A 14348-nucleotide genomic window follows, 5' to 3' on the forward strand; every position below is an offset into this window, starting at 1 on the left:
TATTACCTTGCAAATGCAGTTTGCCCCTCAAATTCCTGTACAGAAAGATTTTTTTTTAAAGATTTTATTTATTTATTTGACAGAGAGAGACACAGTGAGAGAGGGAACACAAGCAGGGAGGAGTGGGAGAGGGAGAAGCAGGCTTCCCCCTGAGCAGGGAGCCCTACGCAGGGCTCGATCCCAGGACCCTGGGATCATGACCTGAGCCGAAGGCAGACGCTTAACGACCGAGCCACCCAGGCACCCCAGAAAGATTTTCAACGGTAGACAGTTCGAATGTTTGAATATGAAAGTCAGGGCATTTCTTTTTACATTATAAGTAAGGCCTCTGCAGCCCTTAGACCTGCTGCTTTCTGAAGAACCTGCTGACAAATGTATTGTAGTCTGGTTCTGGTCAAGCAAAATTCACTTTTAACACCAGTTCCTCATACCATGCTCCTGCCGTCACCCAGCATGTGCCCTATTTTAAGGTCACCACCATTATCAATGGGGAGTTCAAAGACCTAAGCCTTGGTGACTTTAGGAGGAAATACTTGGTGCTTTTCTTCTATCCTTTGGACTGCACCTTTGTGTGTCCTACAGAAATTGGTGCTTTTAGTGACAAAGTCAACGAATTTCATGATGTGAACTGTGAAGTTGTGGTTTCAGTGGATTCCCACTTCATCTGTCTTGCCTAGATCAACACAGTAAGGAAGAATGGTGGTTTGGGCCACATGAACATCGCACTCTTGTCAGATTTGACTAAACAGATTTCTTGAGACTATGGCATGCTGTTAGAAGACCTGGGTGTTGCTCTAAGAGGTCTCTTCATCATTGACCCCAGTGGAATCATCAAGCATTTGAGTGTCAATGATCTCCCCGTGGGCCTAAGTGTGGAAGAGACCCCCCGCCTGGTGAAGGTGTTCCACTTTGTGGAAACCCATGGAGAAGTCTGCCCAGCAAACTGGACCCCAGATTCTCCTACAATCAAGCCACATCCAACTGCTTCCAAAGAATACTTTGAGAAGGTAAATCAGTAGATCATCCCATGTGTACCCATAGCTTCTCACATCAGGAAAGAGCCACAGGTGGAACTCACTTTTAGCATTTCAAAGATGATTATTTATAGAAGACAAAACACCAATTATGCTTGTATTCATAAATAATACTCTAAATGTTTTCTTTTTGTAACATTGGCTAAGGCTTTTAAATGTACTCACACACATAAAGTGTCCTTTATTGATAACTCTTGATGGCTAGCTAGTTTATAGAATGCTAGTTCACATATTCTTTGGATTGTGCCGTCAATGGGAAGAGGAACCATTCTTTCTTGGCCTTTCTTGAACTTTAATGTACACCAGAGTAGTACAGCAAAGTACCGAAGCTTCTGATCAAGGGTCCTGAAAGTTTCTTCTAGAATTTCTTTGCACTAAACTGAGTTTTCTTTTAAGGGAACAAAGATCATAATCCTACATAGTTTTAAGGTGCTAACCTCAGTGGTCTAATTCAACTCTTGCAATGGTTGTATATGTACTTGAAACAAATGTGAATCATGTTTTTAAAAAAACGCGGTGGCAAAGTGACAAGTGATCATGCATGTTTCTCATCCCTGAGATTAATATAGTTATTTTACCTGTTAGCTGACATAGGGTCTACATACAATTCTAGATATTGATTGGTTGTAGTTATAAAGGATATTTATTGAATCCAGAAATTGCATTTTGAAATCATTGTAATAATTTTCTTTTCTGAAGTGCTCAATGCAAAGTACATAATAAAACATTTTAAAAAATATACATCAAAAGAAATGTTCGACTATATATTCAGTTAGAATAAAGTCAGTAAGAAAGTATGTGACTTCTAGTTTGATGTATTCAAAGCTTCATTTCATAGTAAACCCCAGATATTTATTTGCTAAAAATGCTATCACAGTAATCAGGGCCTTCAAAATTTGATCTGCAAACAGAAAGACTAGAAGTTGAAGTGAATTATCCTCTTTGCAAATATTTTTGCTGAAAAATATTTTCAGCTTTGAGGGCCTTACTGTCTGGTCTCAGTCATAGCTACTCAATTCTGCTATTGTAGTGTGAAAGCAGCCATAGACAACACATAAATGACTTAGTGTGGCTATGTTTCAATAACACTTTATAAAATCAGGTTACAGGCTGGATTTGGCCAGTGAACTATAGATTTCCAACCCCTGGTTTAAATTATTCTTATATTTGGATGTGAGGGCGATCTGGCTGCGACATCTGTCACCCCATTGATCGCCAGGTTGATTCGGCTGATCTGGCTGGCTAGGCGGGTGTCTCCTTTCTCCCTCATTGCTCCATGTGCGTCCCTCCCGAAGCTGCGTGCTCGGTCGAAGAGGACGACCTTCCCCGATAGAGGAGTACCGTTCTTCGGTCAAGCGTATACGAGTAGCTGCGCTCTCCTGCTAGACCTCCAAACAAGCTCTCAAGGTCCATTTGTAGGAGAACGTAGGGTAGTCAAGCTTCCAAGACTCCAGACACATCCAAATGAGGTGCTGCATGTGGCAGTCTGCCTTTCTTTAAAAAATAAATAAATAAATAATAAATAATAAATAAATTATTCTTATATTTGCATCCAAGCCCCAACTTTCCAGTGCTTAGTACAATGCTTAAAAGGGACATAATTAAGTTTTGTTGAATGAATAAATGAACTATTAAAATAGAGTAATAGAAAAACTGTGTGAATTCATTCACAAATTCAACATGTATATATTCAGTATCAGATACAGGACACAATTCTAGACTCTGGAGCTAGGAGAGTAGGCTAATTGGCCAAAAATAAAATCCCTGCCCTTATAGACATTACATTCTTGAGGGACAGCAAACAATACTTGAGATAAATAACACAATATGTAGTATGTTAAATGGAAATAGTAGGTAATTAAGAAATAAGGCATGTAAGGATACGGCTTGTAGGAGCATTGGCCATTTTAGATTAGGTAGCCAAGGAAGGCTTTATATAAAGGTTACATTTGAGTAAAAACCAGAAGAAAGTGGGAGCAACATGTTCTAGGCATAAGAAACAACAAATGCAAAAGATCTTAAAGAGGTATATTAGTGTTTTAAAGGTGTCAATTCTTTTTCTATTTTCTTTATATTTTAAAGCACTTTTTCAAATAAGATATTATTTACATGTAATGAAATACACCCATTTTAAATGTAATGAATGTAGTTTATGATGTCATGTGTTCCATAAGTTCTTGAATGTTTGACACCCCCCTCAAATATAGATATTATCTTAAAATAGCCAAAGAAACTATTCAGAAAAAAAGCATCATCAAAATAAATGAAAGTTTCTCATACACATATTATACTGGATAAGTATTTAGTAAGAATGTCAATTTAATACAAAAGCTCAACAACTAGGTAAAAATATTACATGTCCAATTTCCATTTTTTAGATCTTCTAGTGTTTGTTTTTATAATTGTCATAATATGTTTAATCCTTGATTTCCTGAGGTAATCTTTCAAACAGTTATATAGTTATGTATACAGTAAACAGCCACTAGCCACAGGTAGCTGGTAAGCATTTGAAATGTGTCTAGTGATGTGCTCTAAGTGCAAAATTCACATTTGATTTCAGAGTTTCAGAAGAAATGTGAAATAACTCATTCATAGTTTTTATATTGATCATATGGTCTGAAATGATAATATTTTGGATATATTGGGCTAAATAAAATATATCACTAAAATTAATTTCACCAGTTTCTTTTTAATGTGGCTACTAGAAAATCTAAAATTACACATGTGGCTAACATACTTCTGTTGGCATTGCTACTTTAGATGTAACAGCTGACTCCTCCTCTACCTGACTTCTCAGTTACATATACTTTTTACATTTTCATGATTTAAAACATTCACGTTTCTTTGATTTCTTCTTGCATTTGATTTTTGAGATCTATGAGGTCATTTAAAATTTTTTCTTTGCTTTTTATTTTATGTTTAAATATTATCACAAGTATATTGGTGGCCTATGTCAACCAACAGATTACAGGAGTCTAAGGCACTAACATCTCTAGAAACAGACATTTTCTAAAGCTGTGACAGTTTTAGACAGCTCTCACCTGCAGGCAACAGGTGAAGATTTACTTCACTGTGGCTTTCAGATTTGCGGAGCGTACCCATAGAGATAATGTTTTCATCCGTTTAGCTCTTTTTTTTAAATTTGAAACATACTTGTGGTGAGCATAGCATGATTTATAGAGAAGTTGAATCACTATGTTGTACACCTGAAACTAATGTAACATTGGGTATCAACAATACTCAAATTAAAAAATTTAAAATAGAATTCTATGTTGCCTTAGAAATGCTTAAGAGCACATGAGTATGAAAAGATACCCAAAGGAACAAGTAAACTGTGAAGTGCCTGAGCAAGTTGCAAGGAAGCTCAGCACATTAGTTACTAATATGTCAAAGTAGCAAGGCTGTCAGTGGATTTTTAATCCCATTACCTATCAGTTTTTTTTCTAAGCCCGCGTATCTCTCCTCTTCATAGATTAAAGAGAACAACACATTTTCTTTAAGTTCTTTGATTCCAGAAAGATCTTTTGGGTCAAGAATTTGACTCTTTTGTTGCACAATCTTTCTAATGTTTATTTGAGAATCAATTATGAACATATGACAAATGCAGAAGCTAATATATTTAGCAAATATACAGCTAATGCTTAAATTAACTGTTAATATGTTGACATATTTGCTTCAGATTTCTTTTTAATAAATTAAATGTTAACAATACATGTTCTCCTTTGCTGTGCCTCACAACTTTATTACCACCCTGATATCATAGTTCATGGCTTTGCATGTTTTTGAACAATAACTGTAAATATTTGTCTTTGTAAACAAGGCAAAGAAATTATTTTTTGAATCAAGAATTTTAAAAATGGTATTATACTGCTTATTTCAGCAATTTGACTTTTAAAATCAAAATTACTTTGAGAGAGCTACTGATGGTGATACATGTAGAATCATTTAATATATTTAAACTACTGCATAGTTTTCCACTGTAAAAAAAAAAAGTTTATTCTGTACCCTATGGAAGGACAAATAGGATTTATCAATTTTTTTTGGCTATTATGAACGGTGTTGCTATGAATATCCTAGTAAATATTTTCTTTGTGAGGATTTTTCTAAGTTCAGATACATAGTAGCAGAATTGCTAGATCATAGGGTATGCACATACTAACTTTAATAAGTATAACCAAATAATTCTCCAAAGGGTTTATACCAACTTACATTTCTTTTTTTTTTCTTTTTTAAAGATTTTATTTATTTATTTGAGAGAGAGAGAGAAAGCACGAGCAGGGGGAAAAGCAGGGGGAGAAGCAGGCTTCCTGCTGAGCAGGGAGCCCGATGTGGGACTTGATCCCAGGACTCTGGGATCATGACCTGAGCTGAAGGCAGATGCTTAACCAGGCGCCCCACCAACTTACATTTCTGTCATCAGGATATGGGAATCTGTTTCTTCACATACTTAACTGATACTTGTTATTAGATTTATTCGTTTTTGTCAATTCTGATTGATGTGGAATAGAACTTCAGTGTGGTTGTGATTTTTATGACACTGTGTTTGAAAATCTTCATTGGCCATTTGGTTTTTGTTTATTGTGAATTACATTTCACATATTTTGATCATTTTCTTTAGATTGCTTGCTTTTCATTATTTTTCTAAAAAAATGTACTTTAATACTAATTTATTGGCAGTTACATATTTTTAAATATCTTGTTCTAGTCAGTGGCTTGCTTCTTTTTTTTTTTTTTTTAGAAACGGAGAGACAGAGAGAGGGGGTGGGGATGGTCAGAGAGACAGAAAGAGAATCTTAAGCAGGCTCCATGCCCAGCACAGAGCTCGACATGGGACTTGATCTCACAACCCTGAGATCATGGCCTGAGCTGAAATCAAGAGTTGGCCGCTTAACCAACTGAGCCATCCAGGCATCCCATGGCTTGCTTTTTTGTTTTGTTTATGGTATTGTTTGTCATATAGAAATTTCAAATTTTACTGATCTTTTTTATGATTTGGAGATTTTTAAAAAATGGATATATAATTGACATAACATTGTGTAAGTTTAAAGTGTACAGCATGTTTTTTGCTACATTTATATATTGCAATATGATTACCACCATACTCTTAGCTAATACCTCCATGACCTCACATAGTTATTATTTCTTTTTTTGTGGTGAAAACATTTAAGATCTAGTCTTTTAGAAACTTTGTTTTTTTAAAAAAGATTTTATTTATTTGACAGAGAGGGAGAGAGAGAGCACAAGCAGGGGGAGTGGCAGGCAGAGGGAGAAGCCAGCCTTCCACTGAGCAGATCCCAGAACTCTGGGATCATGACCTGAGCCGAAGGCAGATGCTTAACTGATTGAGCCACCCAGGCATGCCATGAAGCCTCTATTTTGATGGTGAAATATTTTGGGGGATTCAATGTAAATACATGGTCATTTCCACTACCTACAAATGTATAATACTCTTGCCTCCACACATATAATTTACTTTTTATAAATTTGAAATATGTGAATATTAAGAAGTTTGGAGATAAGATGTTAATCTAGTAAAGAGAAAAAATCCTTAGATTGCATGGCTATAATCATTTTTTAAAAATTTCTATTTGCTGAGAATTTCTCTGATAGGAGATATTTATTCTTTACTTATATTAACTTAAAAAGCTTTTAAAAGACTCAAAGTTTTAGGGGCTACTGGGTGGTGCAGTTGGTTAAGCGTCCAACTCTTGGTTTTGGTTCAGGTCATGATCTCAGGGTGGTGAGATTGAGTCCCATGTGGGGCTCCATGCCCTGTGTTGGGGTCCTCACTCAGTGAGAAGTCTGCTTAAGACTCTCTCTCACCCTCTCCATCTGCCCCTTCCCCCTGCTCTTTCTCTTTCTATCTCTAAAATAAATCTTTAAAATAAAGATTCAAACTTTATATTTAGCAACATTTCCATTAACTGGCTCAAGTAAATAATCTATTTTGAGGATTTCTATAGACTTAAACTTTAATTCCTTATTTAAACCTTATGTTGAAAACCATTAACTTGCAGTCATCTTGACTCTGGGGCAGATTGGGATAGATCTAAACTTGACCCAGCTATTCAAAATAGTTAATGAACCAGAAATTCTATCACAATTTCCTTGATATTACTTTTATTATTCCTATGCCTGTATGGAGCCTTCTTTATTGATAAATAGAAGGGCCACAGTGAGATGATATATTATTCAATAATCTGTGTAGCTATTGTATTTATTATGATCTTTTACATTAGTTCCTCAAATTACAGGAAAAACAGGCACTCTTATTAACAAGCCTAGAGCTGACCGTATATCCTTATTTCTCTCTTATACACCCTCTTATAAATGCATACAACCTAACTCTACCCTAATCTTGTCCATGGATTTTAATACCCAATCTTGAATCATTGTCATTATTTTCCTCTATCAGCAGAAAGTCTTGAAATGTTTTTGTTCTGTATTGTTTTCCATCCTCTTATAGAATCAGTCCTAATTTTATCCACTTGCCTCTTTTCCAGAATTTCTCCTATATCCTGCTCTCTTCTATTTTTTTTTAAAGTATATGGCTCTTTTTATATGCTTCCTTTTTTAAATGATTTTATTTAAAGTCCAGTTAGTTAACCTACAGTGTAATATCAGTTTCAGGTATACAATTTAGTGATTCAACACTTGCATGCAACACCTGGTGCTCAACATAATAAGTGCCCTCCTTAATACCATCACCTATTTAACCCATCTCCGCATCCCCCCCACCCCGCCCGCCTGTAACTATCAGTTTGTTTTCTATGGTTAAAAGTCTGTTATTTGGTTTGCCTCTCTTCTTTTCCCCTATGATCATTTGTTTTGTTTTATTTTTGTTTTATGTGGAAGCTCAAGTATTATGCAGCCCTGAATGAAATCGTTGGGTTTGGGAAAAGATTCGGGTATGGTGTGAGGTAGGACTAGGTCCTCTTGTAACCCTGGGCATGTGACATCTTTAGATATTCAGGGACTTCATAACATTTGTAACCTTGGAAGTCCTTGTGCTCCCTAGTCTCCTTTACCTTGAGTAAAATTCAATTTTTCCTTTCATACAGGTCTATCCTTACCTGGCAGCCAGCCCCTGCAGGAGATTATAGTGGCAGCTTATAATTATTGTGACATTTAGTAGGGGTCAAGAACTCTTGCTAAGTGCTGTATGTGTGTTTTCTCACTAGGGGAACACAGTGAAATCTATAACATAAGTGAAGATTTTATTTTCATTTTGCCAGTTAAGAAGTTAGAGCTCAAAGAGGTGAAATAACATGGATAGTAAACAATAGATTTAAACATCTACCCATTTCAGTCAGTCTAAAAACTACAACATTTAACCACTATACTATTTGCTTTAATATGAGGGGAAGATGCTGAAGGCAAGGTGACGAAGAAAGCTCTTTTTTCTCAGTGCTCATGAAAACATACCTCAGGCATGTTACTGATCATTAAGGTGAAGTACCTGATATAATAATTAAAAAAAATACATGTTCTTACATCATTATTATCTGTTGAATATGTTTATATCATTATACTGTCCTCAGTGTGCTATCACCTGCGTACTCCTATTGTTGAAGGTAGCAGTAAATTGTCGATGATTCAAATAAGCACTTGGCAGGAAATGAGAAGTGCACAACATAAACCATCACAGATACTGTAATTGTGAGTAGAAATTTAAAAACAAAACACCCATTTTAATATTTTTTCTGACTCAATTACTGTAGAACAATTATGTAAAATCTGTATCACTCACTATACACTGAGTAAGATAAAATTGCTGTGTTTCCAGTTTTTCCTTCCTTTTTAGTGCCTTCTGATCTTTATTTTTTTAAAAATTTTCCTGCCCTACTCATAGTGATGAGTAAGATAACATTACCATATGTCAAGTTACTGCTTCCTTTTTGTCATTTTTGATCTGTTTTGCTTTCCTTCACATACTTATGTGTATGTGTAAGCTGACACTGCCATCTTTTAAGCTGCTGCCATTTTGTCCTTTTTATCTTCTTTTCTTTTCAGTTAAAATTCACAGAAATACAGGGGAAAGCAACAATAATTTGGAAGATATTGTGAAACAAGGAAATGTGATTATGTACTTTATTCCACTTTATTCCATCATAGATTTAAGATGACTCTCAGAAATACAGGAGGAATACCAACAATAGCAAAACAACAACAGAGTCAGAAGACACTATGGAAGATGCAGTAATGAGAGAAAAAAAGATAGAAAATAGGAGAGGGAGAGCAAAAAACATAGAATATAAAATATAAAGATCTAATATATATTTAATTGAAGTCCAAGAGGTATAGGAGAAATTGTACGGGGAAGAGGCAATATTTAAAGAAATAATGGCTGTTGAATTCCTAATAATGATGGAAGATATCAGTATGCAAATTCGAGGCCAAAAATAAAGAGCAAAGCAAATAAAAAGAAATCCACACCTAGAAATATAACGTGGAATTGCTGAAAACAAAAAAAATAAAGAGAAAAAATCTCATAATTAGCCAGAGAAGTAAGATGGGGCTACCTTCAGATGAGTAATGTAACATTAAAGGTAAGTTTCGCTGTTGACTCAGGTCATCTGCTTTAGAGTGACAGGGAACATGGTAAGACAAATAAGTTCCCTTAGCATGGGCTGATTGCCATATTTCAGTTGCTGAAATATGAGTTCCATGGTTAGAAGGAATTCTGTGTGGAACAGTAGACATTCTGTAGAACTGTGGATGATGGTTTTGGGAGAAATAATGTGGTCAGGGAAGGCAAATACTTCCCAGAATAAATATTCACTCCAGTGAGAGCAAAGTACTGCCCCCCCTTTTTATGATGACAATGGTCTAATGTAATTAATCTGCCACTGGTAACTGACTGGTTACTGACTGGTTCCCATGATGAATGATGCAATGTTGATCTCTGGTATTGGCAGCCAGTCAATGTGGCTCTAACCAGACAGGCTTAGTGAGTGGAAAATCATTTGATGAGTCTGTGCATAACTCCTAACCCTGCTTGCATGGCCAATTTATTTATGAGCTCACTTATCAAGTACAGGGATGGCTTGGGAATGAGCCTGATTTATATATACAAAACAGATCATCTTGTCCTTCTTGTCCATCTTGTCAGGTTATTAAGATTCATCTTTGCTAAAATGAGTATTTGGTGAGCATTTGCATGGGACAAATATGTTTACAATCTGTACTTATTTGGAAGAGTTCTTCCACATGCCATAACTGTCCACATCAGGAAAAGCCAGCATATAATCCAGAACCATCTATAACCAGTCTTGAAGTTTTTTTTCTCAGATCACAGAGCTCCTCATGAAGCTATAGGTGTGGATATAGAGAGGGGAGACAAGTAGCAAGAGTAGAGTCTGGAAATATAAAGTCCTGAGAATATAATTTTCTTTTTTCAAGTTCTCACAAGCATTTAGAAATCATCAACCAACCCTACTATATTTCTTATATCCATTAAAATATCTGATGGGGGGCGCCTGGGTGGCTCAGTCAGTTGAGTGTTTGACTATTGGTTTTGGCTCAGGTCATGATCTCAGGGTCCTGAGATCAAGCTCCACGTCAGGCTCTGTGCTAAGCTCAGAGTCTGCTTGAGATTCTCTCCATCTCTCTCTGCCTCCCCCCCCACTCTGTCTCTCTCTCAATAAAAATAAAAAAAATCCCCGATGGGAACAATAATTCAGCCACCTGAAGCTGCAATCGATAGTCATTTGATCATGGGCAAATGTAGGTAATAATTTAAGTCACTATTTTACTACTGCATGCAATGGACTATTAGTATTCCATTTGCCACCGGCAATAGGATCATTAATGCCTATAAATCCAGGTGGTAACATTTCCTATAATTTCTTTCCATATATGGCTTTGAGTTAGAGTTGGCCATCTGAGAATTTTGCACAAAATTTGGAAGACAGAAGTGAAGCAGCAACCATTACTTTCTGAGGGTCATCAGATCTGGCAGCTAGAAGTTCCTGACTCCCTAAATTCTCTTGCAAGCTCCAAATTGTCTAATTATGACAGTTCTTCAGGAGGGTGGACTCAGCTGCTTAATGAGCTTTCTCTGACCCATTAATAGACCTTTTGGGGCTCTTATTTTTCTAATCTCCTATGATTGCCTTGGGGAATAAGTCACTTATTCTATAATATTCATAGTGGTTTTGTTTTGTGATTGAAACTTCACTAACACAGAGAAAAGGTAAAAATAAGAAATATGAATGAATAAAAGGATATCATTGCAGAAATTTAAAATATAAATATTTGAAAACTAAGATGAATTGGACATATTTCTTGAGAAACAACTACCAAAACTGACACAATAGGAGATATATAATTTAAATAGCTATATACCAATTTTTAAAAAATTGAATTCAGTGGAGAAAAAAGAAAAGAATTGAATTCAAAACCAATAACCTTACTCAGAAGTAACTTCCAGGCTCAGATAGTTTTACTGGTGAATTCTATCACATAATAACAATTTTATACAAATATTAAGGAAAAAAGAATAAGCTTACACAAATATTAAGGGAGAAATAACAATTTAAACAAACTCTCAGAAGATAAAGAAGGCTGCAAGACATGCATATTTGATTTTAATATCAATTATTAATAGTTAATATCAATATATACACACACATATATGTACATGTGTATAACTATCAATCTACCTGTATATATGAAACAATTACAACTTTACAGAATAGAAAAGAGAAAAAAAGAATATTTTTCCCTGAATTATTTCAGAGTAAGATGCAGACCCAATGCCTCAATGACACTTCAGGGCCAACCAAGAATTTTGGCAGTTAAAGGAGACCCCATGCAAGCAGAGGCAATTGACACTGAAATATTGAAGTAGAAGTGCTTTTACACAATGAGAACAGGGAAGAATATGTTTTGCGGCTAGATAATCCACCTGAATTCCTCTTCATACTCTCTTGCCCAATTTTGATGGTAAATGGACAGGTGCAGTAGCCATAGCCTGAGAAGGGTATTAAGACCAGAAACTAAGATACCTCAATTAATAAGATGGATAAGGTGAACAGAAACTTTTTCAGATAACTCAAAGAAAGACTATTTGAAATGTAAATGAGATAGATTTTGACTAATTAAAGTAAGTGCTATTTGTCTCAAATAATAAGCAAATGGAAATACTGATCCAAGAATTCCTACAGACAGAAAATATCCATCAACTAAAATGTCTTGATAAATTTAGAAACAGAGGACCCATCTTCTTAAAAGAATTAAGGATAAACCTCATTAAAAATCATCATTGGTACAAACAATGAATCATGGAACACTTCATCTAAAACTAATGATGTAATGTATGGGGATTAATATAAGAATAAAAAAATAAAAAAATAAATCATCATTGGACAGCCACATGTAGAAGAATGAAACTGGACCATTTTCTTACACCATGCACAAAGTTAAACTCAAAATGGATGAAAGACCTAAATGTGAGATGGGAAAATCTTAGATGAGAACACAGGCAGCAACCTCTTCGACGTTGGCAGCAGCAACTTCTTGCTAGACATGTCCCAAAGGCAAAGGAAACAAAAGCAAAAATGAACTATTGGTACTTCATTAAGATAAAAAGCTCCTACACAGCGAAGGAAACTACTGGGTATTTACCCCAAAGACACAAGGATACAAAGGATACAAAGACACTCCTTTCTTCCTACTCTCTGATAGCCTATATTTAATCAATATGTTTCTCCATTTCCTCCTGTAAACTCTCTACCCCTCCCTTTCTATCCTATCCAAAGCCTTTAAAATATCATATTTTTGATAAGATTTTTATTCTTAGACTCCATGTCTTCAATTTCTTGCTTGTGCAGTTAACCAAATGAATTATCTTAGAGTTTATTTCATGTTATTATTCACTTGTTTGAACACCTGTGTCTCTCTCTGTCAAATAAATAAATAAAAAATCTTAAAAAAAAATTCCATCTCCATATCTCTACAAGTATCTAAATCTTACCCATCCTCTAGAGCACAACTCAAGATTCATTCCTCATCTTTTCTGGCCTTAGCAGTAGATATTTATTTTGCCTTTCTGTGAATCTATACCACTTAGATTATTGCTCTGTGTCTGGGAAGTCATTTAAATGGAGTACCTAATACTTATTAAATGAGTAATACCCAGTCTCTGAACACAAGTAGCTTATAGTCTGTAAGTTTTTAAGTAAAGCACCAATTTTCCATCATTCCCAGATAAAGTCTGGATTTCAATTTATGTCTGCTTTTAGAGAGATAACTTGAAAGAATATTAAAACTCAGAGTGAGATTAATATGATTCACAGATTCAACTTATTTATATGAAATTGAAATATTGAGCTTTGAACTTCTTAAATAATCCAAGAAACCCACCTTATCTTAAATTTCACTTTTCTTTCCCACAGTGTGTTGTTTGCTGTTCTTTTTCTCATTCTGCCCAAACTGAAGTGGCAGCCAAATGGCCAAATAAGGAGGCACTTAAGGGGAATAAACAACAACAAAAACTAATATTTCTCAGCCTGGATTATGATCAATGCAATGAATTGTCAGTGGCGATATACATAGTACCCATAGTCCATCCTGGAATTTATGAGCTTTTGTATCACCATCATCAACTTTTCCCCCAATACTTGAATATCAGTTAAATTCAAAAAAGATATCAAAATTTCTAAGACTTTATTAATACTAAACATTTAGAACTGTAGCACTTAGTGGGTTGAAAACTGAGTATCATCATCATCATCATCATAAGCTAGTATATATTATGTATTTACCATATTCCAGGCATTGCTTTAAGTGATTACTTTTATTACCTCATATGATCATCTCAATAGATTTATGACTTAGGGATCATCATCATCATCACCATCATCATCATCTTCATCCCCATTTTATTTATTTATTTATTTTAAATTTTATTGTTATGTTAATCACCATACATTACATCATTAGTTTTCGATGTAGTGTTCCATGGTTCATTGTTTGTGCATAACACCCAGTGCTCCATGCATAACGTGCCCTCTTTAATACCCATCACCAGGCTAACCCATTCTCCTACCCCCCTCCCCTCTGGAACCCTCAGTTTGTTTTTCAGAGTCCATCGTCTCTCATGGTTCGTCTCCCCCTCCGATTCCCCCCCTTCATTCTTCCCCTCCTCTGTCTTCTTCTTCTTTTTTTTTTTCTTAACATATAATGTATTATTTGTTTCAGAGGTACAGGTCTGTGATTCAACAGTCTTGCACAATTCACAGCACTCACCATTGCACATACCCTCCCCAGTGTCTATCACCCAGCCATCCCATCCCTCCCACCCCCCACCAC

The 14348-nt window shown here is 35.4% G+C and overlaps 1 long non-coding RNA gene and 1 pseudogene across 1 annotated transcript in view; one reads left to right on the forward strand and one right to left on the reverse strand.

The window, feature by feature from the left end:
- The first annotated feature begins 276 nt into the window (after nt 1–276).
- On the forward strand, nt 277–1575 carry LOC102740122 (thioredoxin-dependent peroxide reductase, mitochondrial pseudogene; annotated as a pseudogene).
- Nucleotides 1576–1903: 328 nt separating this feature from the next.
- Nucleotides 1904–14348, reverse strand: part of LOC145722628 (uncharacterized) — a 67347-nt gene continuing 54902 nt past the window's right edge. Inside the window, exon 4 of the long non-coding RNA XR_014147022.1 lies at nt 1904–2528. This is a non-coding gene — a long non-coding RNA (uncharacterized LOC145722628). The remainder of the gene's footprint in view (nt 2529–14348) is intronic.

Source organism: Leptonychotes weddellii, chromosome 7 (assembly GCF_054177405.1).
Source record: "Leptonychotes weddellii isolate Sample4059 chromosome 7, ASM5417740v2, whole genome shotgun sequence".
In the NCBI taxonomy this organism is placed as follows: Eukaryota; Metazoa; Chordata; class Mammalia; order Carnivora; family Phocidae; genus Leptonychotes; species Leptonychotes weddellii.